The 27,256-nt window shown below is 45.3% G+C and overlaps 1 protein-coding gene across 1 annotated transcript in view; it reads right to left on the bottom strand.

The window, feature by feature from the left end:
- Positions 1-26,240, bottom strand: part of ATP2B4 (ATPase plasma membrane Ca2+ transporting 4) — a 228,982-nt gene extending 202,742 nt beyond the window's left edge. The window contains exon 1 of the mRNA XM_040424121.1: positions 26,095-26,240. The gene's annotated coding sequence lies outside the window, so the exon portion shown is untranslated. The remainder of the gene's footprint in view (positions 1-26,094) is intronic.
- Positions 26,241-27,256: the final 1,016 nt, after the last annotated feature.

The following is a 27,256-nucleotide window of genomic DNA, read 5'->3' as shown; positions in this document are numbered from 1 at the left end:
TATATATATACACACACATACATACACACACACACACACCTAAAGAATTATTAGGAACACCATACTAATACGGTGTTGGACCCCCTTTTACCTTCAGAACTGCCTTAATTCTACGTGGCATTGATTCAACAAGGTGCTGATAGCATTCTTTAGAAATGTTGGCCCATATTGATAGGATAGCATCTTGCAGTTGATGGAGATTTGAGGGATGCACATCCAGGGCACGAAGCTCCCGTTCCACCACATCCCAGAGATGCTCTATTGGGTTGAGATCTGGTGACTGTGGGGGCCATTTTAGTACAGTGAACTCATTGTCATTTTCAAGAAACCAATTTGAAATGATTCAAGCTTTTTTGACATGGTGCATTATCCTGCTGGAAGTAGCCATCAGTGGATGGATACATGTTCTCATTCTGTTTGCGCCAAATTCAGACTCTACCATTTGAATGTCTCAACAGAAATCGAGAATCATCAGACCAGGCAACATTTTTCCAGTCTTCAACAGTCCAATTTTGGTGAGCTCGTGCAAATTGTAGCCTCATTTTCCTATTTGTAGTGGAGATGAGTGGTACCCGGTGGGGTCTTCTGCTATTGTAGCCCATCTGCCTCAAGGTTGTGCGTGTTGTGGCTTCACAAATGCTTTGCTGCATACCTCGGTTGTAACGAGTGGCTATTTCAGTCAATGTTTATCTTCTATCAGCTTGAATCAGTCGGCCCATTATCCTCTGACCTCTAGCATCCACAAGGCATTTTTGCCCACAGGACGGCCGCATACTGGATGTTTTTCCCTTTTCACACCATTCTTTGTAAACCCTAGAAATGGTTGTGCGTGAAAATCCCAGTAACTGAGCAGATTGTGAAATACTCACACCGGCCCGTCTGGCACCAACAACCATGCCACGCTCAAAATTGCTTAAATCACCTTTCTTTCCCATTCTGACATTCAGTTTGGAGTTCAGGAGATTGTCTTGACCAGGACCACACCCCTAAATGCATTGAAGCAACTGCCATGTGATTGGTTGACTAGATAATTGCATTAATGAGAAAGAACAGGTGTTCCTAATAATTCTTTAGGGGTGTGTATAATATATATATATATATATATATATATATATATATATATATATATATATATATATATACACACACACACACACACACACACACACACATACATACACACACTGCTCAAAAAAATAAAGGGAACACAAAAATAACACATCCTAGATCAGAATTACTTAAATATTTTTCTGAAATACTTTGTTCTTTACATAGTTGAATGTGCTGACAACCAAATCACACAAAAATAAAAAAAAAATGGAAATCAAATTTTTTAACCCATGGGGGGTCTGGATTTGGAGTCACACTCAAAATTAAAGTGGAAAAACACACTACAGGCTGATCCAACTTTAAAGTAATGTCCTTAAAACAAGTCAAATAAGGCTCAGTAGTGTGTGTGGCCTGCACGTGCCTGTATGACCTCCCTACAACGCCTGTGCATGCTCCTGATGAGGTGGCGGACGGTCTCCTGAGGGATCTCCTCCCAGACCTGGACTAAAGCATCTGCCAACTCCTGGACAGTCTGTGGTGCAACGTGACGTTGGTGGATAGAGCGAGACATGATGTCCCAGATGTGCTCAATTGGATTCAGGTCTGGGGAACGGGCGGGCCAGTCCATAGCATCAATGCCTTCGTCTTGAAGGAACTGCTGACACACTCCAGCCACATGAGGTCTAGCATTGTCTTGCATTAGGAGGAACCCAGGGCCAACCACACCAGCATATGGTCTCACAAGGGGTCTGAGGATCTCATCTCGGTACCTAATGGCAGTCAGGCTACCTCTGGCAAGCACATGGAGGGCTGTGCGGCCCTCCAAAGAAAAGCCACCCCACACCATTACTGACCCAATGCCAAACCGGTCATGCTGGAGGATGTTGCAGGCAGCAGAACGTTCTCCACGGCGTCTCCAGACTCAGTGTGAACCTGCTTTCATCTGTGAAGAGCACAGGGCGCCAGTGGCGAATTTGCCAATCTTGGTGTTCTCTGGCAAATGCCAAACGTTCTGCACGGTGTTGGGCTGTAAGCACAACCCCCACCTGTGGACGTCGGGCCCTCATATTACCCTCATGGAGTCTGTTTCTGACCGTTTGAGCAGACACATGCACATTTGTGGCCTGCTGGAGGTCATTTTGCAGGGCTCTGGCAGTGCTCCTCATGTTCCTCCTTGCACAAAGGCGGAGGTAGCGGTCCTGCTGCTGGGTTGTTGCCCTCCTACGGCCTCCTCCACGTCTCCTGATGTACTGGCCTGTCTCCTGGTAGCGCCTCCATGCTCTGGACACTACGCTGACAGACACAGCAAACCTTCTTGCCACAGCTCGCATTGATGTGCCATCCTGCATAAGCTGCACTACCTGAGCCACTTGTGTGGGTTGTAGACTCCGTCTCATGCTACCACTAGAGTGAAAGCACCGCCAGCATTCAAAAGTGACCAAAACATCAGCCAGGAAGCATAGGAACTGAGAAGTGTTCTGTGGTCACCACCTGCAGAACCACTTTTTTATTGGGGGTGTCTTGCTAATTGCCTATAATTTCCACCTGTTGTCTATCCCATTTGCACAACAGCATGTGAAATTGATTGTCACTCAGTGTTGCTTCCTAAGTGGACAGTTTGATTTCACAGAAGTGTGATTGACTTGGAGTTACATTGTGTTGTTTAAGTGTTCCCTTTATTTTTTGAGCAGTGTATATGTATCTATATCTCAATCAATCAATCTTTTAAGCTTCTGCTCTACAAGTTCTGCCTTTGAGGTTTTCTGCCAATATAGATCCAACCGGGCTGCTTTCACACTAGAAGAAAGGATTTCCACTATTCTGCTCCGTTATGGGATAGTCCTATATACATATCTCAATGAAATCTGCTAAGGAGGCCCCTAACAGAGCCTCAGACAAAGATGTAAACTCAGCCTAAGGGTTTATTCACATGTCCGTAAGTGTTCTGCGGATCCGCAAAACACGGACACTGGCAATGTGCATTCCGCAATTTGCGGACCGCACATTGCCGACACTATAATGCGGACCCATTTTGCGGACTTTTACGGAACGGGTGTGAACCCATTCATTTTCAATGGGGCCAGAAAAGATGTGGACAGCACACAATGTGCTGTCTGCATCCGCACTTCCGTTCTGCAAAAAAAATAGAACATGTCCTATTCTTGTCCGCAGAACACGGACAAGAAAATGATGATTACACTTACCGGTAATCAGATTTTCCTGACCCCACGACAGCACCACCGAGAGATGGCTCCGCCTCCATTGACAGGAAACCTGTAGCATAAAAAAGGTGGAGCCACTCTCCCACCTCAGTGGGGTTTACAGAGTATGAGAGGGACTCCCCTTTTGTTAATACAATATCTATATCCATTTGTTTTATTTTATTTTTTGCATCTCACCACATGAAATTTAACACCAACCACCACCTTGGGGAGGGAATTAGACGGGTGCTGTCGTGGGGTCAAGAAAATACGATTACCGGTAAGTGTAATCATCATTTTTCCCCTCCCCCACGACAGAACCACTGAGAGAGATTACGTAGAAATCAAGGTTGGGTGACAACCTCTAATACTTTAGTACCAAAAAGTAGGTCAGAGATGGAGTCAAGTTGAGGCCTATAGTGTTTATAGAAGGTAGACGGAGAAGCCCATGTGGCCGCCCTGCAGATTTGGTCAATAGAAACACTAGACCTTTCTGCCCAGGAGGTAGACACCGCCCTAGTAGAGTGTGCCTTCAAAGATAGTGGAGGAGACAGACCAGAACAGGAGTAGGCTAAAGAAATTAGCTCCCTAATCCACCGGGCTATGGTACTTTTTGAGGCCGCATTACCTTTCCTGGCCCCTGCGTACAAGACTAACAAGGATGAGGATTTTCTCCAGTCCTTGGATCTCCCCAGGTACTGGATCAGGCACCTTACATCTAATAAGTGCCATCTTTCTTCATCCTCGGATTTTGGTTCTGGAAAAAAGACTGGGAGAAATATCTCCTGCAACCTGTAAGTTTTAGAAGGTACTTTAGGGATGAACCTTGGATCTGGTCTTAGTATCACCCTATCCTCGCGTATGGTCATAAACGGGGGATTAATAGATAGGGCCTGGAGCTCGCTAACTCTACGTGCTGAAATGAGCGCTATCAACATAACCAACTTTAGTGTGAGATTTTTGATCGAGCAATCTTCAATGGGCCCAAATGGACGAGTAGTCAAGGCTTTTAAAACCAAGTTCAAGTCCCAGGGGGGAAATCTGGGCCCCTTGACTGGTGCAACCCTATCCACCGCCTTGAAGAACCTGACTATCCAGGGATCCATGGCCAGGCTCCTACCGCTTAAACCTGAGGGTGCCGAAACCTGAACCTTCAGGGTACTTTTTGCTAATCCTAGAGATAGCCCTCTCTGTAGAAATTCTAAGACCTGTCTGGTGGAAATCCTCTCTGGCCAAATACTGGTGTCAAGACCTGCAAAGTAGGGATGTCCCGATACCATTTTTTTAAGACTGAGTACGAGTACCGATACTTTTATTTAAGTACTCACCGATACCAATTACCGATACTAATTTTAACAATAAAATACACACATGTATTTTCTGACCACTGACCAAACAAAAGGCCCAAAAACAGAACTATAACATTCCAAGGAGACGTTACACTGTATGGGGGCAGCCACAAGGAGACGTTACACTGTATGGGGGCAGCCACAAGGAGACGTTACACTGTATGGGGGCAGCCACAAGGAGACGTTACACTGTATGGGGGCAGCCACAAGGAGACGTTACACTGTATGGGGGCAGCCACAAGGAGACGTTACACTGTATGGGGGCAGCCACAAGGAGACGTTACACTGTATGGGGGCAGCCACAAGGAGACGTTATACTGTATAGGGGCAGCTACAAGGAGACGTTATACTGTATAGGGGCAGCTACAAGGAGACGTTATACTGTATAGGGGCAGCTACAAGGAGACATTACACTGTATAGGGCAGCTACAAGGAGACGTTATACTGTATAGGGGCAGCTACAAGGAGACATTATACTGTATGGGGGCAGCTACAAGGAGACATTATACTGTATGGGGGCAGCTACAAGGAGACGTTATACTGTATGGGGGCAGCTACAAGGAGACGCTACTGTAAGGAGTCAGGACAACAATTTTTGAAGCCCCTCCTCAGTATAATAGTCTTGTGGCCTCCATACAGTAATGTATATTTCTTCTTGCCCTAATGCCTGCTTTTAGAGATCAATGTGCAGCTTGCAGGCAGGAAGGGAAGGACCAGGGCCATAGAAGACAGACACTATCACCTTTAGAGGGACTCGCTCCTGGCAAACACAGCTCTGCTGCAGTGAATGCAGTGGAGCAGACTGATGTAATTACAATGTATAGTTATTGCAGGGACTCAGAGAATCGTCTGAGAGTTTATTAGTTAAAAGAATCGAATGAGTCAGAGACTGTGTCACCGAGTCCCTGCCAGGCTTCCTGCTCTGCTACATGCACCCTGTACACACACAGCTCCACTACATGCTATGCTAATAATGCCCCCCTTCCCCCCGGACGGACTTACAGGGAGCCGCAGAGCAGGAGGCCTGGCAGGGACTCGATGACACGGTCTGCGACTCATTGGATTCTTTTAACTAATAAACTCTCAGACGATTCTCTGAGTCCCTGCACTACGCTCCCTGTACTGTGAGTCAGTGCTGGTTGCCTGATTGGTTGGAGGGCAGGGAGGGGTGGGGCGGAGCTAGCTTCCACTCTAGGCTCCAATTACACTGCCTGCTGCTGCCTCTGAAGCTTGTATCAGCTGTGCGAGATGCAGGGGCCGCGGACGGAGACAGACCCATTTAGAAGCGGTGCACAGGTATCGGCAGTGGTATCGGGGACATTTGCACGAGTACATGTACTCGTGCAAATGCCCGGTATCGGTACCGATACTGGTATCGGGACATCCCTACTGCAAAGGATAGAAATCTCTTCCATATCCTGGCATAAATAGTATGTTACTTTTTTCCTGCTTCTAAGAATAGTAGAAACTAGCACTTCCGAGAATCCCTCCTTAATTAAGTGTGCCCTCTCAATCTCAATGCCGTAAGATGTAAAGATTCTACCTCTGGGTGCATTACTGGGCCCTGCCTCAGGAGATTCGGACTCGCAGGAAGAACCCATGGTTCTGCTACCGACATGGACCTGAGAAGGGAGAACCATGCCCTTCTGGGCCAAAAAGGGGCTATCACTATCATGTCCGACTTTTCTTCCCTTATTTTTTTGAGGACTCTGGGAAGGAGTTGAAGAGGGGGAAAGGCATATCCCAGATGAAATTTCCATTCTAGGAGGAAGGCATCCACCCCAAATGGGGATTCGTAAGGGCTGAGGGAGCAAAACCTTGCTACCTGTTTGTTCTCCCTGGTGGCAAAAAGATCTATATCCGGTATCCCCCATAGATCCACGATCTTTGCAAATACTGATGGGTCCAGGGACCACTCTCCCCGTTTCAACCGATGACGGCTTAAAAAGTCGGCCTGGACATTTTCCTCCCCCTTTGTATGCAGAGCGGATATGTGAGCTAAATCCCCTTCTATCACTGAGAATATCATCTCTGTCTCCCTCATCAAAGATCGGGATTTGGTACCTCCCTGACGGTTTAGGTATGACACCGCCGTTCTGTTGTCCGACATGATCCTGACATGCTGGTGCTGCAGTTCTGGAAGGGCTGTCCTTAAGGCAAATAATACTGCTCTCAATTCTTTCCTGTTGGAAGAGAACTGTTTCTGTAACGGGGACCATATTCCCTGCCTCAACTAACCCCTGAAATGTGCGCCCCACCCCCATGGGCTGGCGTCCGTTGTAATCACTATTGGATCGGGGTAATTCCACTGGATACCCTGGTCTAAGTTCTCGACCTCCAACCACCAGTTGAGGGAGACAAGGGTTTTCTGGCTGAGACACATCTGGGAGTCCAAGGTCATTTCCCTTCGTCTTGTTGTAGTCAATATTTCCCACTGTAACATCCTTGAATGGAACTGTGCCCATCGTACTGCTGGAATACAGGCAGTCATCAAACCTAGTATGGACATTGCTTTCCGGACTGACATACTCGGATTCTCCTGAGCTCTCCGGGCCTCGTTCTGGATTCTGGCTATCTTTTCTGATGGAAGAAACGTCTTTTGTTGCACCGAGTCCAGCTGCAATCCCAGGAATGTCTGACTTGTGCTGGGTTCTAACTTGGATTTCTTTAAGATGATTATCCAGCCCAGAAGCTCCAGGATCTGAATTACTTTCTGGACCGAATTCTGGCATTTTTCTCGTGTTTTTGCTATAATCAAGAAGTCGTCTAGATCGGGAAGAAACAGAATATCTTCCTTCCGGATAAAGGATGCCACCTCCGCCATCACCTTGGTAAAGGTTCTCGGAGCCGTTGATAGGCCGAAGGGCATGGCCTGAAACTGTAGGTGTCTGGTTCCCTGGTCCTCTACAACTGCTACCCTCAGAAATTTCTGGGCGCGGGGATGCATCGGGATATGTAGATATGCATCTTTCAAATCTAGCACCGCCATGAAACATCCCTGAAAAACTAAATGGATTGCCGACTTTATGGTTTCCATCTTGAATCTTTTTATCACCAGATTTTAGTTTAGTTGTTTTAAATTTATAATTGTTCGGTAGGAGCAGTCCGGTTTTTTGACTAAGAACAGAGTAGAGTAGAAGCCCTCCCCCTGTTCTGCCCTTGGTACTGGTACTAATACTTTTTTCTCTATCGGCTGATCTACCTCCCCTGACAATTTTTTTTATTTTTTTGTAACCACGAATCTCTGAGGAAATTGTCCTCTGAACTGTAGTTTTAACCCCTCTGTCACAACTCCAGTCACCCATTTTCCTGCAATTTCTCTCCAGGCGGAGGGAAATTTTTTTTGTCTCCCTCCTACCTGTAGTCTGGCGTCATTTTTTTTACAGCTTGTCCTTCTGGGAGGAAGAGGAATTTCCAAACATGAAGCCCCTACCGCCTGACCCTCTTGGTCTGGGAAACTGATCTCTATCCCCCGGCTGTCTCTTTCCCTGAAACCTGGAGGTATTCTGAAAAGGACGTCTATAAAAGGTCTAAACTGAGAAAAGGAAGATTCCTGAGGCATTCTCTTTTTCCTATCGGCTGCCTTTTCTAAGAGAGCATCCAGCTCTGGGCCAAACAAAAACTACCCCTGACAGGGGATACTACATAACCGCTGCTTAGAGGCCATGTCGCCTCCCCTCCAGTTCTTAAGTCATAGGGCTCTACGGGCAGAGTTTGAAGTTGACGCAGATCTGGCTGCCAACCGAACCGCCTCAACGGAAGCGTCCGATAGGAAATCCGCCGCCTTCTGCAGGGTTGCCAATGAATTTAAAATCTGATCCCTAGAACACTTATCTCTTAACTGTCCCTCTAGTCTCTCCAGCCACAAGGCTAAGGGCCTGGCCGTAACTGTAGCTGCAATGTTGGGTCTAAAAGAAGCTGTGGATGCTTTCCAAGTATTCTTGAGGCAAGAGTCTATCTTTTTGTCTATCGGGTCCTTTAAAAATCCCATATCATCGAATGGTAAGGAAGATCTCCTGGAAACCTTAGAAATGGCCACGTCTAATTTAGGTGCTTTATCCCATGAAGTTGTAGCCTCCTCCTCAAAGGAGTATTTCCTCTTAAAAATTTTACTAACAAAGGCTTTTTTGTCCGGCCTCTTCCATTCCTTTTCAATTAAAGCCGATATGCTCTTATGTAAAGGAAAACACCTTCTTTTCTTTTCCCGCAATCCTTCAAAGACTGTATCCGCCATAGACCTGCCTTCTCTGACGTCTTCTAGCTCAAGCGTAGCCCTAATAGTTTTAAGCAGTTTCTCCGTATCAGTTACTGGGAATAAAAAAAAATTCTCTTGTTCTTCTTCCTCTAAGAATGAATCTTCCGATCTCTATCCTTCTCACTAATACCTGTAGACTCTATGTCTGAATCCGTCCTTTCTACTGTTTTTTTTTTACTTTTTAGAAGATTTAAGGGTTTCCTTGACTTCCGTTTTAATTAGCTCTCTAATGCCCTTCATGAAGTTTGGAGATTCTTCTGCCAGGGTCTTCTCAATACAATCCTGGCATAATTTTTTGGTATAAGAAGACAAGGGGCATTTACACAATGCACATTCCTTATATTTCTTTTTTGATATTGCTTTTTTAGGTGCCATCTAAAAAACCAAGTGATAGATACGAAAGACATACATTAGTATCTTCATAAATATCCTGTATCTTACCCCCTTAGAAGTCTTCTATACCGGCGCCTGTTTCTCAGTCTCAGCTTCTTCTGGTCTCTTATCCTCTTCCATCTGGAGGCATAGAGGATAATAGCAAATATGTTGCAGGGAACAGCACCTCTCCTTTGAGAGTTCCACATGTTCCCTGGGAGCGTCTGCAACCGAGGTGTCTGTTTCTCACCCTTCTGCCGCTTGCAAAAATTGCTGAGGAGGAGAAAAAACTGGCCAAAGTTTAAGTGAGGTCCGCCGACCTCAATGCGCTACTGAGTACTGCCGGCAGAGAGAAATCCTTTTATTTCCGGTCACCTGACCGGAACTCCACTGTGGAACGCACGTCTTACCTGACGTCATTCCTGCGACTTCCGGTTTGGCGCTCCGGCTTCCGCCTGCAGTCCCTCCTGGGTGCACGCCTGGGACAGCCGCCCTCTGGCGCGTCCTCCATCAGCCGCTCTGCCCCGCGGCCCCACTCCGCTGAGGGACCGGTGTCCTCAGTCTCAGGATGAACGGCTGGCCTGGACCAACCTCCACCCCTCAGGTAACTCCGCACCTGGAAGACTAGCATGACCCATGGCTCTCTAGGATTTCCAAGCCATGGGTCCCTAGAAGAAAAACTAGCTACAAGTCTCCTGCTCCAGGACAGGAAACCTCACTGAGGTGGGAGAGTGGCTCCACCTTTTTTATGCTACAGGTTTCCTGTCCATGGAGGCGGAGCCATCTCTCGGTGGTGCTGTCGTGGGGGAGCGGAAAAATACATTTCTATTTAAAGTGCCTGGCATGTGCGGTCCGCCGGTGTCTGTGTTTTGCGGACCGCAAAACACTTGCGGACGTGTGACTGGAACCCTGAAGGGGTTGTCTCACTTCAGTAAATATTTATCATGTAGATATAGTTAATACAAGGCACTAATGTATTGTTATTATCCATATTGCCTCCTTTGCTGGCTGGATTAATTTTTTCATCCCATTATAAACTGCTTATATCCAGGGGTTTTGACCACCATGCAATCCAGCAGTGGTGGCCATGCTTACACACTATAGGAAAAAGCGCCAGCCTCTCTGGTGGCCGGCACTGTGGAAGCTCATATTAAATTCTTTTGGTTGGGAAATGTGGTTAATTTCCTTAATATTTTCATGTAAACTCAGAAATTAGAAGGCAGTCCTCATCTAAATTAATTTACAGACGCATGCAATCAGTAATCTTGAGTATCTGTATGTACTGTATTCAGACTACTGTATCCGCTAAACACGGATACAGGCTGTGTGCGTTGCGCATTTTGCAGATCAGAACGTCCTCCATAATATAAATGCATATTCTTATCCACAAATATGATGGACAAGAACAGGACATATTCCATCTTTTTTGTGGGGCCACAGAAAGGAAGTACGGATGCAGACAGCACACAGTGTGCTGTCCACATCTTTTGCGGCCCCCCTGAATTGAATGGGTCTGCACCCTCCTATCTGTCAAAATTGTTGAACGGATGCGGTCAGAAAAATACGGTCATATGACTAGGCCCTTAAAGGGGTTTATTATCATAATAGACAATGGGGACATATCGCTAGGATTCGCCCCCATTGTCTTATAGGTGCGGGTCCCACACCTATATTGGGAACGGAGCCCCGCAAAGTGGTGGCTGGAGGACGCCGATCCGGTCACCACCAAGCCGGTTCCCCATAGAAGTAAATGGGAGAGCACCGCGCATGACTGGCAGTCGCTCTCATTCACTTCTGTGGATCCGATGGAAAAAGCCGAGCAAGCGCTTGGCTATTTTCAGCGGCCCCATAGAAAATGTATAGCCATCTAATATATACACACACACACACACAGTAAAACATGTTTAAAATAACTACTCAAATTAGAAATTAAATATGGTCTTTTAGAGGAATGGTCATCTGACCGTGACTACCTGCATGAGATAACAAGCAGGCATGTTCCAGGACACCGCTATACACAAAACACGGACAGCGGCAATGTGCGTTCCGCATTTTGTGGACCGCACATTGCCGGCACTAAGAGAATATGCCTATTCTTGTCCGCTATTGCGGACAAGAATAGGACATGTTCTATTTCTTTCAGGATCGGAATTGCGGACCCGGAATCCGCAAATCCGGATCGGGGCCGCACGTTGTGCGGCCCCATAGAAATGTATAGGTCCGCAATTCCGTTCCACAAAATGCAGAATGGAATTGCGGATGTGTGAATGGAGCCCTAAAATACATGCTCACGAACAAATGTTCCCACAAATGCTAATGAAAGTAAAATAATGGGCATTATCTATCTTTAGGTAGAATACTGCCCTGGTGACTCCCGTCTGTATACCCCCTACGGTCAGCTCCTCACCACTTCTAGTGAGACATTCCACAGCTTAAAGGGCCACGCACCTCAGATTCCAGAGATTAAATGTAATAAGAGAAGCAGCGGATATCAGTCACGTGCGGGAGCATTAGAAGAGGAACTCTCTGGAGACGTGGGACATAAAATAGTGCTCATGGGTACAAGGGAGGATTCTCCCCTCCCTATTACTCATTCAGAGAAATACATCTGATATTTGCTGTATGTTAAAAGAGTTATCCAGTTTCAAGCAGAAATCAGACAACTCAGTAATCAGATGATTACGTACCGGGCAGACCTCATGCCGCCACTCCACTTCTCCCAACTGGGCTCTGTTGTCCTGGCTACATCAGTCGACATGTGACTGCTGCAGCCAATCACTAGCGTCAGAGGTACACAGAGGAGGGCAGCGATTGGCTCAAATACATGTTGTCAATATGTTATCACTGCTGCAGCCAGGAAAATAGAGGCACATTCCCTTTAAGGCGGTCTCGGACAGAATCGACAAGAGGAGGAAAGAGAACAACTCACAGAAGATGTCACCAAGAAGATTCAACTGCATCTGATCAGTGGTATGAATGTCTAGTAGCGCTGAATTTACAGGGATTGTCCCACTTCAGCAAGTGGCATTTATCATGTAGAGAAAGTTAAAGGAAATCTGTCACCAGGATAATCACTATTGCAGTAAAGCCATGGCCTAATAGCACTTAGTACCTTATTTCCAAATGTATTGTCCATATTGCCCCCTTTGTTGTTTTTTCCATCACATTATACACTGCTCGTTTCCATGGTTACGAGCACCCTGCAATCCATCAGTGGTGGTTGTGCTTGCACACTATAGGAAATCTGTGCAAGAATGACCACCACTGATGGATTGCAGGGTGGTCGTAACCATGGAAACAAGTAGTGTATAATGTGATGGAAAAATGAATCAAGCCAGCAAATGAGGCAATAAGGACACTAACAATACATTAGTAAGTGGCTTGTATTAACTTCCTCTACATGATAAATGCAATTTGCTGAAGTGACAAACCCTTTAACATGTGAACGTGGATATAGAGGTAAGTGAGATCTATGAACGCCACACATACTGAACTTGTATTTTCAGCAACTGCTGTGCATCTAAGGCTACTTCCACACTTGCGTTCGGGGTTCCGCTTGTGAGGTCCGTTTGAAGGCTCTCACAAGCGGCCCCGAACGGATCTGTACAGCCCCAATGCATTCTGAGTGGATAAGGATCCGCTCAGAATGCATCAGTATGGCTCCGTTTCGCCTCTGTTCCGCTCAGCAGACGGACACCCGAACGCAGCTTGCAGCGTACGGGTGTCCGCCTGGCCGTGCGTAGCCAAACAATGCAAGTCAATGGGGACGGATCCGTTTGAAGTTGACACAATATGGTGCAATTTCAAACTGATCCGTCCCCCATTGACTTTCAATGCAAAGTCTGGACGGATCCGTCTGACTACGGCCTCATGCACACGACTGTTGTGTGCATTCGTGGCCGTTGTGCCGTTTTCAGGTTTTTTTTTCGCGGACCCATTGACTTTCAATGGGTCCGTGAAAAAAAATAAAAAAATAAATCGGAAAATGCACCGTTTTGCAGCCGCATCCGTGATTCCTGTCAGTCAAAAAAATATGACCTGTCCTATTTTTTTGACGGACAACGGTTCACGGACCCATTCAAGTCAATGGGTCCGTGAAAGAACACGGATGCACACAAGATTGGCATCCGCGTCCGTGATCCGTAGGTTACTTTTCAAGGAAATTTGTCAAGCCCTGCAGTAGGAGGATCTTCCGGCCGGTCACAGACAGCGCAGCAGATAAGTATGATGCTTCTAATATTGTAATATTGCTAAGTAACCATGGCAACCAGGCCTGCAGTAGCATCCTGGTTGCGGAGCCCCAGCGATTAAACTGGGACTCTGATCGGAACTCTCCGCTGCCACCAATGATCGGGGGGGGGGGGGGGGGGGGGAGGCCGCACACTGGCCACCAATGATATTACAATAGAGGGAGGGAGGGGGGGGGCCGCACACTGGCCACCAATGATAATACAATTAAGGGAGGGAGGGGGGGGGGGGCCGGGGGAGGCCGCACACTGGACACCAATGATAATACAATAGAGGGAGGGAGGGGGGCCCGGTGGAGGCCGCACACTGGCCACCAATGATATTACAAAAGAGGGAGGGAGGGGGGCCGGGGGCCGCACACTGGCCACCAATGATATTCAAACTGGGGAGGGAGGGGGGTCTGCCCCCTGCTGCCTGACAGCCCCTGATCTCTTACAGGGGGCTATGATATGCACAATTAACCCCTCAGGTGCAGCACCTGAGGGGTTAATTGTGCGGATCACAGCCCCCTGTAAGAGATCAGGTGCTGCCAGGCAGCAGTCATGTACACAGTTCGTAGTATATTCTAACTAGAAGCGTCCCCATCACTATGTGAAACGCCTCTGTGTTAGAATATACTGTCGGATATGAGTTGCACGATCTAACTCATATCCAACAGTATATTCTAACATAGAGGCGTTCCCATGGTGATGGGGACGCTTCAAGTTAAAATATACCATCGGATTGGAGAAAACTCTGATCCGATGGTATAATAGGGACTCCTGACTTTACATTGAAAGTCAATGGGGGACGGATCCGTTTGAAATTGCACCATATTGTGTCAACGTCAAACGGATCCGTCCCCATTGACTTGCATTGTAATTCAGGACGGATACGTTTGGCTCCGCACGGCCAGGCGGACACCAAACGACTTTTTTTCATGTCCGTGGATCCTCCAAAAATCAAGGAAGACCCACGGACGAAAAAACGGTCACGGATCACGGACCAACAGAACCCCATTTTGCGGACCGTGAAAAAATATGGTCGTGTGCATGAGGCCTAACTTTTACACTTAGAATTTTTTCTGAAATATAATGCAGACGGATCCGTTCTGAACGGATCCCATCGTTTTCATTATAGGAGCGGATCCGTCTGTGCAGACACCAGACGGATCCGCTCCGAACGCAAGTGTGAAAGTAGCCTAAAGCCCTGCTTGAGTCAGATATTTAGTAACAAACATGCATTTTATTTTTTGACAAAACCATATGTTCTGATGCTAAATTGCATGCTGATGCCAATGATTGGTAGGTGTTGGGTGGCATTTTCACAATGTCCCAGGTGTATGCTTTCGGACAATATATGGGTACAGTGGTATTAGGTTTGTTAAAAGAGTGACAATTGTTCTGGCAGCAAAAGGGGTTAAACATTTCAGTATACTTTTAGCCTTACGTTAAAACGTATCTAAATGTTGGCAATTTCTAGTGGTTTCCATTGCTTTAGCTGTGACAGTGGACATCTGTTACAAAACAGGTGACACCAGCTATCCAACCGTGACCTCAAGGTCAACAGGAGAACATTGGAATGAAAAGGACAAGGAGGGGAAGCAGCGAGCGAGCGAGGAGAGAACCAGTCAGAAAATACCATTTCTAAATCAGGATGATCTGTATATCGCTCAAATTCTAGCTAGGTTTAATTCATGGATTTCCTGTACACATAATGATAGTGGGCACAGAAGTTATACTGAATGCCCACCATGGTGCCATTGAGCATTAGTTTAAGGGTTAATTTATTTATGTCTTTACTATTTTCCCGCCTTTTGTATTTTAATATACAATTCCCTTTACATTTTCTGAGGTAATTCTAAGTGAGGATTCTGATTGGTACCTGGTTGCTCACCTGTTGCTGAGGTACCTGTTTTCTGCCTCTTCCTGATTGGTTGTGGTTATTCTTGGGCGGGAAAATTGAATATTTAAAGAGGATCGCAGCAGGTCCGCAGCCTGTCCGCCGCGGAGCTTGGATGAAGAGGACGTCGTAGCCTGGAGGCAGAGGTCGTCGTCTGAAGCCCTGGTATATTGCCGGCGTAGCTGCAAAAGAGCTATTTGCTTCGTCGGCATCTCCAGGCGGAAGCGAGCGGCGGAGGGGCAGTAGCCGAATATAGCTGTAAAGAAGCGGAGAAGTAGCGGCGGACTGAAGAATATTAAAGAAAGCGGAGTCAAGTAGCAGTGTGGCGTTTGAAGGAGCGAAGCAGCGCCGAGGCAAGAGGTTCAAGTAGCCGAAGATTCTGAAGTAGAGTCCGCTTACAGTCCAGCTAGAAAGAAAGCCAGAACTTACCGTTCCTGATGGAAGAGCTCCTGCAGAGACTGATTCATCGCGCCGAGTCAAGAGGAGGGGAGGCGTGGCTTCAGCGATGTTTGGAGGACGGCTGCTCGGCTGAGGAAGAAGATGCGCGTTCACGTGACGTCGCGCGGCGTGATGACGTCAAGGAAGAAGCGACGGCGTCTGTGATGTCATCAAGAAGCGCGTCCCAGTGCGCTGAATCGCGTTCTTCAAAACGGATCAAGCGGCCGAAGAGGGCTTATTCGCCACCAGAAGCAAGTTCCAGGAAAGGTAGCAGTGTGCGCTCCTCCTCCAGATGTGCGGTATCGCAACCTGGGGTTTTGAGTAGAGCGCAACTGCCGGCCTCCAGCGCCCCCAGCATGGACCAAGGACCGGAGACTGGTGAGGAGATATGTGGGCAGAGCTTTGCTTTGCCCACCAACATAGGAAATAATGATAGTAAATTGTTAATTAGCTTAGCTAAATTGTTTTCGGAATGGGCTGCAGCTAGTGCGCCTATTACAGTAGATCAGCCTGCGTCAGTGTGGAAGGATATTTCAGCTGATGCAGGTGCTGATATTGTGATCAGTAATAAGTCAGCTAATAGTTTAGTTTTAGATAATGGAGCTGGCATAAGTGAGACCTGTTTAAAGGAAGCGTTGACATGTGACGGCTCTCCTTTGGGGTTTCATTTATCTCAGTCGGTTAAGGAGAAAATTTGGAGGAGGGAGTACATTGATATTTTATCGTTGCTCCCTTCTGCAAAGGATTCATTTAAAATTGAAAAGAAATCATTTGAGAAGGAGGAAGATAGGAAGAGGGTTGCGCCAAGATCTTTTAATAATTGGCTACAGGCCTTTTTCATCTATTCTTCAGTATTTTGCGCAAAGCATCCTAATAGTAGTGTTGGTCTGTTTCAGCATATGGACTCTATTTTAGAGGCTTACCGCAATTTTGGGGGCTTCGCATGGTTTACATATGATGAAACTTTTCGTCAGAAATTAGCGGTACATAGTAACATGAGTTGGGGATCTAAGGACGTGGGTCTTTGGCTTAGTTTAATGTTGCCGCAAAAAAGTGGTTTTCAGGTTAGGTCTAATTCAATGGTGTCTGGTGCTGTTGCGAAAAAAGGTGTTTGTTTCGCATATAATGAGTCAGCGTGCAGATGGCTGAACAATTGTAGATACAGGCACGAGTGTTCATTTTGCTCGGGCGCACATCCTGTTTTTCGGTGTTTTAAGAAATCTAACCAAACCGCTGTACAAAATCAATCAAACAGAGATTTTTCAAAAAGCGCAGACACCAGTGAAATGGGAAAAAATGCTTCCATGGCTAGATTTGTTTCCAGACCGTCTGAAGGCGGAGCTAATTCATAGAGGTTTTGTTAATGGTTTTTATGTACCTAAATTTACTGGGAAAGGTTGTTTAATAAATGATAATTTGCCATCAGTTAGGAAGCATTTAGATATTGTTGAGGATAAGATTGTGAAAGAGTTGAGAGAAGGTAGGATAGCTGGCCCTTTTAATTCCCCCCCTTTTTCTGATTTTAGGGTTTCTCCTTTGGGAATTGTACCAAAGAAAAATCCTAATGAGTTTAGATTGATCCACCATTTATCATATCCAGCTAAAGAGTCTTTGAATGATTCTTTGGACAAGGATATAGCGTCGGTAGCTTATACTTCTTTTGATGATGCTGTTTCTCTTATACGTACAGTTGGGGAAGGGTGTTTTATGGCAAAGGCAGACATTAAGGCCGCTTTTCGTCTTTTGCCAGTAGATCCAATAGGTTTTAATTCATTAGGTTTTCATTTTAACGGTCAATTTTTCTTTGATAAATGTTTACCAATGGGGTTTTCTTGGTCTTGTTTTTACTTTGAGTCATTTTCTTCCTTTTTGAACTGGGTTGTTATTAAAGAGTTGGGTTCTATGAACGTTATACATTATTTAGATGATTTTTTATTTGTTGGTAATTTTAGTGATTGTTCTCGTTTATGTGAAGGATTTTCACAAATTTGTCAGTATTTTGGTATTCCATTAGCACAAGAGAAATCAGTAGGGCCTGGTCAGGTGATCGAGTTTTTAGGTATTATAATTGATTCCGTTAATATGGAAGTCAGGTTGCCTATGGAGAAAATTGAGAAAGCGAGATTGTTAATTAAGAAAATCGTTTCAGTAAAGAAAGCTCAGCTGAAAGAAGTGCAGAGCTTATTAGGTGTACTGGCTTTCGCGTCAAGAGTCATTCCAGTAGGTCGTGTCTTTTCCCGGAGGTTATATATGGCGACGAAAGGGTTAAAATCTCCATATGCTCATGTTAGGATAACCAGAGTTCTTAAAGACGATTTAGCAGTGTGGGATGAATTTCTAGTTCATTTTAATGGTCGTTGTGCTTGGCAGGAAGAATTCCGGGAGGCAGGCTCATTAGGTTTATTTACGGACGCCTCAGGTTCATGGGGGTACGGTGCATTTTTGAATGGCCAGTGGTCTGCTGAACCATGGCCGGATTGGTGGGTTGAGTTAGGTTTGAATAAAAATTTAGTGTTGTTAGAATTGTTCCCTGTAGTGGTTTCATTGGTAATTTGGGGTAATGTGTTTAGGAATAAGAGAGTTTTAATTTTTACTGATAATAAGGGTGTGCTATTTGCAATTAATTGCTTGTCTTCTCATTCAGAAGTAGTTGTTAGATTGTTACGTTATTTGGTTTATTGTTGTTTAGAGCTTAATGTTTGGTTGAAAGCTAAATATATTCCTAGTAAAGATAATAAAATAGCTGATTCACTTTCCCGCGCACAGTGGGAAAGATTCTTTTATCTAGTACCACAGGCAGAGAAAACTGGAATTCCGTGCCCAAAGCGAGTTTGGAATCTTATCCGGACGTAATCAACAGTTTTATTAAGAAGTCTGTAGCTCCGCGTACATGGGAAGTATACTCATTAGCGTGGAAGAGATGGTGTCAGTTTTGTATAGTTTTTAATCTTTCATGTTTTAATTGTGATTTGGATGTATTTTTTCAGTTTCTTTGTTCTTTGTTAGATAAAGGTTTCAGTTATTCAGTTTTACATTCATCAGTTGCAGGTGTGTCGTTCTTTTATAAAGTAGCTGGTTATCAGTCGTTTTCAAATCAATTCATAGTGAGACAATTTTTGAAAGGTGTTAGAAGGTCATTTATAAAAGCTGATGTTAGACGACCAATCACTTTTGAGTTACTCGGGTCTTTAGTGTCAGTATTAGAAGGGTGTACATATTCAATTTTTGAAGCGATTTTATTTAAAACTGCTTTTGTGGTGATATTTTTTGGGGCACTGCGAATAGGAGAGTTAGTAGCAGCCAATAGAAGGTCTGTGTCGCCACTAGAGGTTAGCGATGTTAAATTATTTGTTAATTCAGTTGAATTTTTTATTAAAAAATCAAAAATGGATCAGCTGGCGAGAGGCACATGGATTAAGTTAGCTATGTTGAACGAATCACGGCTGTGCCCAGTTAAAACAGTGGGTGATTTTCTCAGAGTTAGACCTCAGAACAAAGGGTCATTTTTAATTCATGAGGATGGGTCAGTTTTAACAATTTATCAATTTAATGCGGTATTAAAGAAATGTTTGGAATTACTGAATCTAGGTAAAGAGAAGTATTCGTCTCATTCTTTCCGAATTGGCGCAGCAACAGTTGCTGCCGGCCTGGGATTAAATGAAGCGATAATTAAGAGAATTGGTCGATGGGAATCTAACAGATTTAAGTTGTATGTTAGGCCTAATCTGGTTCTTTAATGATTTTGATCTTTTTCAGGTCCAAAGGAGATGGTTATTTGGATTCTGGGCCATTCTTTTGTGTTCTGGGCAGAAAGAAGGGCTGCGGAGCGTAATTATTTGAAGAATAATTGTTTTGGTTCTTGTTTTATTTCCATTTTTTGGTTGGGTTTCAGGGGTTTAAAATGGTACCAAATCATTCCGATATTGAGGGGTGAGTTGGTTTCATTACCACATCCAGATGTTTTAATAATTCATGCTGGTGGTAATGATTTAGGCAAAATTAAGACCTTGGATTTATTAGATCATATGAAATCAGATATGTTAAGTATTAAATCTATGTTGCCTGATGTAACAGTGATATTTTCTGAAATTATACCAAGACTGATTTGGAGAGGGGAGCAGTTTGGTTTTATGGAAAAAATAAGGAAGAGGATTAATAGAAACTTGGAAAAATTTCTTCCTAAACTGAATGGATGGTCTTTAAGACATACTGAACTAGAAGGTTTTGTTACAGGCCTTTATCGGAATGATTTGGTTCATTTGTCTGATATAGGAAATGATATTTTTAATTCAGGTTTGCAGGACATGATAGAGAAGGCCGTGGTTTTTAGGGGGGGACATGTGGGATAATTCCCTCATGTCTGGTGGGTTAGTCACCCAGCTTTACTGGGGGGATAATTTGTGGACTTATGAATTTTTAAAATGAGTATTTATTTATTTATTGGTTATTTATTTATTTAATTAATTATTATGGTTATGGTATTATATTGATGTAACCCTTAATAAAAGACCACGGCCAATTTCTACCACAATTTTGGTTTGTGTTTATTTTATTAGTATAAGACTTATTTATTAATTATTATATATATATATATATGAGTATTGCTCATATGGCACCATGATAGTGGGCACAGAAGTTATACTGAATGCCCACCATGGTGCCATTGAGCATTAGTTTAAGGGTTAATTTATTTATGTCTTTACTATTTTCCCGCCTTTTGTATTTTAATATACAATTCCCTTTACATTTTCTGAGGTAATTCTAAGTGAGGATTCTGATTGGTACCTGGTTGCTCACCTGTTGCTGAGGTACCTGTTTTCTGCCTCTTCCTGATTGGTTGTGGTTATTCTTGGGCGGGAAAATTGAATATTTAAAGAGGATCGCAGCAGGTCCGCAGCCTGTCCGCCGCGGAGCTTGGATGAAGAGGACGTCGTCCCGCCCGCCCTCCCTGTTATTAAGAAGAAGAAGTCGTGGTCTGATATTGAAGGGGGGTTAGTCACCCAGCTTTGCTGGGGGGATAATTTGTGGACTTATGAATTTTTAAAATGAGTATTTATTTATTTATTGGTTATTTATTTAATTAATTATTATGGTTATGGTATTATATTGATGTAACCCTTAATAAAAGACCACGGCCAATTTCTACCACAATTTTGGTTTGTGTTTATTTTATTAGTATAAGATTTATTTATTAATTATTATATATATATATATATATATATATATGAGTATTGCTCATATGGCACCATGTGAAACCAGAAATACCTGAGGCACAAAAAGATTAAACACCAGGATATTAAGAATATTTTAAAAAACAGAGTAAAAAAATAAAAATTAAATAACATTTTCGGTCTTAAAACAATGCAATTTACATGCAAAAACAAACTGCTACATGGAGCATATACCAAGAATAAACCATATACTGTAGGAACGAGACCAATAATTACACACACAGAAGACAAGTCAAAAGCATTAGCCGTCAGCGCCAATATTCAATGTGTCCGTTCAGCCTTCGTGTATATAGTACAATAAATCATAACAAATAAATCTGGGTATCACATAAAAATGCTTTCCTCTCCATCAACTTCTGCATAGACAAGAAAATACTAAATCCGAAATCTTTATAACATTGTGCGAGGGTAAAGCTGGCATAAGTATATGATACACGTCTGCTATGGCAGGGGATACGTGGCGACCAGGCAAATCGGGCACTGCTTAACGCGTCCGGACCATGAAACGTGCTCCGTTTCACGGCCACGGAAGCCGAACTCCTAGTGGTTTCTGTGGTGCAGGACTGGCCACAGATGCTTTTTGATCACTACTACACAGTATTTCATATGAATGAATAATAAAACTAAACTAGAAATATAGGTGGCCATTAGTTTGATGATTCTGACACAAGGAGTCTTTTACACAGGGGTTAATCTCCTGCTGTAGACTGACCAAGGGGGAGAGGCTTAAAAAGATTTTTGTCCTACATCAGAAAGAATACAGCAGGGCGGCACAGCTTGCCAGCGAGGAGCAGAGGAGTGGCCGTGGATCACCTCCCGTGGCACAGAGATTGTTATATATATATATTACATACACAGATGAGCACGCCATCCGAGTTAACCAGTTTACATACGTTTCATTAGTACAGCCCTACTCATCACTGCTCTTAAATCAGCCGCCCGTAGAAATATAATTACTATCACCGGCATTAGCACAGCTTTGGAGTTTCATCCTCATCCACTTATACACATACACATGGATTCAGACCGCGAACTCATGAGGATTTACAACTAACAATACTAATAACGCCAACTGCGCTCTAAAAGATACAAGTAACGTCCAAGCATCTGAATGCACAAAATATTCCACAAACGAGCTACAAACACTGGGATGCAGCACCCGCTAACAAAAATATCTAACTAATTCATAGAGACTAAGGTCTCATGTAGACGGCCGTGTCCATTAAGCGGTCCACGTACCATCTGCATTTTTGGCATTCCCATTGACTTCAATGGGTCTGTGGTCTGCATTTTGCAGAACAGAAATACGGATGTGAGAAGCACATGGATGATCCTTGTGCTTTCTGCATCAGTATGTTAGTTCTGCAAAAAGATAAACCATGTCCTCTACTTGGCGGCAAAATGCAGACCACGGACCGATTTAAGTCAATTGGCCCACAAAAAAAAAATCTGATGCAACACGGACAGCATTTGTATTTTGCAATTTGTGGACTGCATAATCCATGCGGTCGTGTGCATGGGGTCTAATGAATATTTTGTGTGCACCGTCTGCAAGATGCAAATGTTTCTGATTCCTAGCAACAAGGATGGAAGCCAGTGAATGACTGCTGGATTCCAATGCCACGGTGGAGACCACCATAGTCACCCGCCACACTGGAGAAAAACTGTTGGTGGATAATGGGACCGCAGCAGCGTTTTCTTCCCCCTGCAACTCTCAGGCTGGGAATTTTAATCACATCATTTATTAGAAGATATACGTGAATACATGAAGCGCTGCACAATACACATATGTTCTAATAATGGTAAAAATTTTTGTCAATCTGAAAAAGGAGTCTCATCCGTCACCATGTAGAAGAGATTGAAGACATTAGCCCATAAGATCCTAAAGAGATCAAAGCGGAAAAAAGAAGAGTCCTGTCCATTCTTGACACGATTCCAGGTGAAATCCGCATTCAGAATTCCCATTGAAAATGGGCATGAAAGAAAATCCTTGCTAAAACAGCACCAAACACCGCCCCAGGGAAAAACAAGTGAGAATTGTGCATCAAGGTTTTTTCAGAGCAGAAAATGCTCCATGTGAACATATCCGTCTGGGTCACTTCTTATTCTCCACAAAAGCGAGGTGCAAGTATCTTTTATAGCAGTTTAAGGGCTGGTGCACACGGGCGTAGCAGTCATTGCAGAACGGAACGTCCGGTCTATAACTGAACATCCTAACCTTGGCCTAAGGGCAGCCATCACTGCAGAACTGAACGTCCGGTCCATAACTGAAAATCCTATCCTTGGCCTAAGGGCAGCCATCACTGCAGAACTGAACGTCCGGTCCATAACTGAAAATCCTATCCTTGGCCTAAGGGCAGCCATCACTGCAGAACTGAACGTCCGGTCCATAACTGAAAATCCTATCCTTGGCCTAAGGGCAGCCATCACTGCAGAACTGAACGTCCGGTCCATAACTGAAAATCCTATCCTTGGCCTAAGGGCAGCCATCACTGCAGAACGGAACGTCCGGTCCATAACTGAACATCCTATCCATGGCCTAAGGCAGTGCTTCTCAATTATTTTCTGTCATGCCCCCCCCCCCCCCCCCCCTAGGAAGAAGAAAACATTTTGCGCCTCCCGCGCGACTGTAAATAGTATCATTTGTCTATAAAATTGTTATAAGTACACCTCTGCATAACACTGTATCCTTATTAACGTATAAGAGAATAAAAAAAGAAAGAAATGTGGATCGGACACACACTTATGGGGGGGGGATCTGTGGGTGGCTGGCACTGTTACAGGGGGATCTGTGGCTGGCACTGTTACAGGGGGATCTGTGGCTGGCACTGTTACAGGGGGATCTGTGGCTGGCACTGTTACAGGGGGATCTGTGGCTGGCACTGTTACAGGGGGATCTGTGGCTGGCACTGTTACAGGGGGATCTGTGGCTGGCACTGTTACAGGGGGATCTGTGGCTGGCACTGTTACAGGGGGATCTGTGGCTGGCACTGTTATATATGTGCCATCCACAGACCCCCCCACCCCATAACAGTGCCATCCACAGTGCCCCCCCAGCCCATAACAGTGCCATCCACAGACCCCCACCGCTTAACTGTGCCATCCACAGATTCTGTGTGCCCGCCGCCACTTAAAGTTATTAAACATGCCCCCCTTACTCCTAATAGTACCGTATATCCGAATTTCTTCTGTATAATGCCGACAGGCCGGCGCGTCCCTTAGTGATGTCACTTGTCTGCGCCGCCTGCTTCATTCATAAAGCAGGCGGCGCAGGCACGTGACATCACTGAGGGACGCGCCGGCCGCCCGGCCCGCCTGCATGCATTATACAGAAGAAATTCGCACACCCCAAAGGCCGGTCCTGAATGAGCCCCCCTTTACGGAGCCTGGCGCCGCCCCCTGGGGGGCGCCCCCCACTATTTGAGAAGCACTGGCCTAAGGGCAGCCATCACTGCAGAACGGAACGTCCGGTCCATAACTGAACATCCTATCCTTGGCCTAAGGGCTGGTGCACACGGCCGTAGCCATCATTGCAGAACGGAACGTCCGGTCCATAACTGAACATCCTATCCTTGGCCTAAGGGCTGGTGCACACGGCCGTAGCCATCATTGCAGAACGGAACGTCCGGTCCATAACGGAACATCCCATCCTTGGCCTAAGGGCAGCCATCACTGAAGAACGGAACGTCCGGTCCATAACTGAACATCCTATCCTTGGCCTAAGGGCAGCCATCACTGCAGAACGGAACGTCCACATCTGTATGTCCGTTCTGTGGCATCCGTAAAAATATAGAACATGTCCTATTCTTGTCCGCATTACAGACAAGGACAGGACTGTTTTATGAAGGGCAGGACCTTCTGTCCCACAAAATGCAGAACACACGCGGTTGCTATCCGTGTTTTGTGGATCTGCAATTTGCGGTCTGCAAGAACGGCTACGGCCGTGTGCATGAGGCCTAAGATAGAGTAGGGATAGGCAGGACAAATCTAACAGTACCCGATCGATCCTCTGATGGAGGAAGGGGAATTGCACATTTATCATTTCAGACTGCCCTTTGGATTATACAGACACGCATGTAGCAGGAATACGGCTGTCCTTCATGGCACTGGCATACAAAAATAACCCTATGAATCTGTATTCCCTGCCAAGGTCATAGGAGTAGTAGCGAGATTATGCTGCCATTAGACCATGGTCCAGTATAAATGATGATGATGATGATGATGAGGACCAATATGACTTAATCTAGTGAAATCATAGCCCATTCATGTATCTAGGAGTTCCCCAGCAGACACAGTAATGGCAGTATCTAAAAGGAACAGATGCCTATCTAATGGCGAAGAGCGTTGCGGGATTTGCCAGTGCCACATGTAGAACTGATGGATGAGACCAGGAACTGGATACGGCCACATGGGACGTAAACGCCGCGGATTGAGTGGATTTGTATGCAGCAGTTACAGCGGCAGAAAAGTGGATGAGACTTTCAGAAATGGCATGTCAGTTTAGGCTGTGGGTTGCCATCTGCAGCATGTCAATCCATGCACTGCAAAGAGGGTTTTTGCGGCGGTGTGCGATTTCCGGCACTATCCAGTGTGGCCAAACCTTTGAGGTATCACCACATGAGGCTGTTCTGACAGCAGGGAATGGAGTTGGCAAAAACTCGCTGCAGAAACAGAGAAACCTGATTTTCAGAGACAGGACAGAAATATGTGCAAGCAATGAATGTAGCTGTGGGAGGAATGTGTGGAAGGCTGCCACAGGGTTAATATGCTGGGAATTCCAGTTACATGGGACTGCTACCCCAGTGAATACATGAAATACTGTATAATAGCATCTATTCCATCTACACAGAAGCAACAGATCCCACTGCCCAGGGAAACCCCAAGCATCCGGGCTCACCCCTGCCTCATGTCATACATACATGCGGTACGCAGGGCCACTCCTGCGGTATATGAGGACGCCCACAGCCCATTAACCAGTGCGGTTCTCCGGTGTCATTGTAAGCTGCCAGCAATGGAAGTTCGTACGGACCAAACACGCAAGTAGCACCGCACACCCTGCCGCCACTTACCGCCGCACAGCTGGGGTTGAGGAGCCCAAACGAGTACGGATCTATCCGGCCTTTGGGTACAGGAAATCCTGCGGGATGGTGAGTAGCACAGTCACCAGCTCTTCACCCATCGGGCGTCAGCACCAGTTCTGTCTCAAGCAGGCACTGCCCAGCCCGTGGGCGGCGCCTGAGCAACAGAATGGGCGGGAAGCTGCGTCGACGCGCTAAGATCCTTCCTAGTTTGGTGTGGGAGAGCTTCAGGCAGTTGTTGCGGGGCACGGTCGTGTGAGGTCGTAGCCTGCAGCTCACAGGGTGACGCGTGCTGCTGTGTGACTTGGTGTCGCCCTGCGACACTGCTGGCATTTGTGTTCTATGTGGCATGCAATTTTTATACTGGACACGTGACTCTTCTGCCACTTGGATGTGTTTTCATATCCAGATCCCAGCTCTAACAGCAAGGTGCAGACAAGTGGCAGGTATTTTTATGTCTCTGTGTAGCCCTGCCCTTATACCAGATCACTAGTGTAGAGCGAACTTGTGTTTTCAAGCTAGGCATACAAGGTTTGGATTATCTATATGGATTCCACTAGCACGGAGCATAACTTATGGTCTGTGGTAGAGGAATCTGTAACGGAATTCTTAGCTAACTCTAAGGGTACTTTCACACTAGCGGTGATAAAGACGCCCTAAATTAGGGCATTTAAGATACACTCTGGTGTTCCAAATCAATGTACCCCCCCAGGGGTTAATATCCACGCGTGGCTGAGAGACTAGACGCTGACACATAGATGGTCAATGCAATCTCTAACTTTATTACATGGGGTAAGCCGTATATACATCTTCAGAAGAGGGCAGTCCTCACTGAGGCTAAAACATTGTTTCATTGGTCAAAAAGGAAGAAGAGAGAGGAGATAATACACCTGCATCTGCGCACTGGGCCCTACTTTGGAATGTGAACTAATGTAAACATCTGGTTACCATCGCCATTTTGTAATGGCTTCTATTCTAACAATAATACTGCATACGTTATATGTGACACTTCAAAGAGGTGCTTCTCTATAGGCAGTGAATAATATATACATCATCAAGCCATATGATTGGCTTACGCATCTCCACCACACTCTATGGGACACCTGTAGAAAGATGAGAAATCAGACACTTCTCACAGCACAGCACTTTGCCC

This window comes from Bufo bufo, chromosome 3 (assembly GCF_905171765.1).
Source record: "Bufo bufo chromosome 3, aBufBuf1.1, whole genome shotgun sequence".
NCBI lineage: Eukaryota > Metazoa > Chordata > Amphibia > Anura > Bufonidae > Bufo > Bufo bufo.
Note: the sequence above shows the minus strand (reverse complement) of the source record. Positions and strands in the feature narration are given on the sequence as shown.